We start from the raw sequence: 952 nt of genomic DNA, 5'->3' as shown, positions 1-952 counted from the left end.
TTTTAATAGCTTGATAACCAATGGGGCAATCATCCTGAAAGCTGCCAGTCAACTGAATTTATTAATTGGATCACTTGATCAACATCCCCTATTGGGATGTCTTCAAAATTGGTAGATACAGTAAAATAAATTGATTTGAGGAACATTTTTTTTTTCCCTTGCACAGAATGGCTGTTTGATTTAGAAAGCTGATTTTAGAACATTCCAGAATTACAGTGAGCAGATGAGTCATTATTCTAGCTCAGCAACCATGTGACCCCTCAGGCAACAGATTACCTTCTTCGTAGCTCATCTGAAGGAAATAAATAATGATGACTTGATCTTCTTTAGGGGTTTCATGAGTCAGCAGCTAGAGCCTATTAATTCTTCCATCAAGAGAGCTTTCAACATTCTGGTCCTGGAAAAGAAGAGGAGGGAGGTTATCTCTTGGATTTTATCAGCCACTATCTTCCTACATGGTGTTTACCCCATATTTACATTGAAAAGTAAGGAAAACACTACTGTTACTCCCTGGCACCTGTTTACTGAAGGAACTGAGCTCCAAGGCATTTCAGCTCTTTTCAGTCTGTATTGAAAATTCCTATCATGTTTCAGATCACCATGCCTTCCCAGGTCAAGAGCTGCTCACTGTGCAAAGGTCAGTTTACAATTTTACCCAGCTTTATCCCCACCTGTACTTCCCTCCTCCATCCTTTAGTGAACACTGCATTACTTTGAAGTTGAAGGTTGCACTGGGGCAGGCAGAGTAGCTTTACTCCCACCCTGAGTTGAAACAGATAAAGGATTCTACAGAGCAGGTGTTCAATGGACCAAGGTCATCGAACAATGACTCAGTGTAAATACTCAAACTGCAGTTGCAGACAAACTCAGTACATGACAGTTGCAGCTGATGAGTGTCCTTTTGTCTAGCTGTCACCGTGGCCTGAGGACATAGAACAAATCAAATGAAGAC

The sequence above is a fragment of the Bison bison genome, unplaced genomic scaffold (genome assembly GCF_000754665.1).
Source record: "Bison bison bison isolate TAMUID 2011002044 unplaced genomic scaffold, Bison_UMD1.0 scf7180017859954, whole genome shotgun sequence".
NCBI classification, from domain to species: Eukaryota; Metazoa; Chordata; class Mammalia; order Artiodactyla; family Bovidae; genus Bison; species Bison bison.
Note: the sequence above shows the minus strand (reverse complement) of the source record.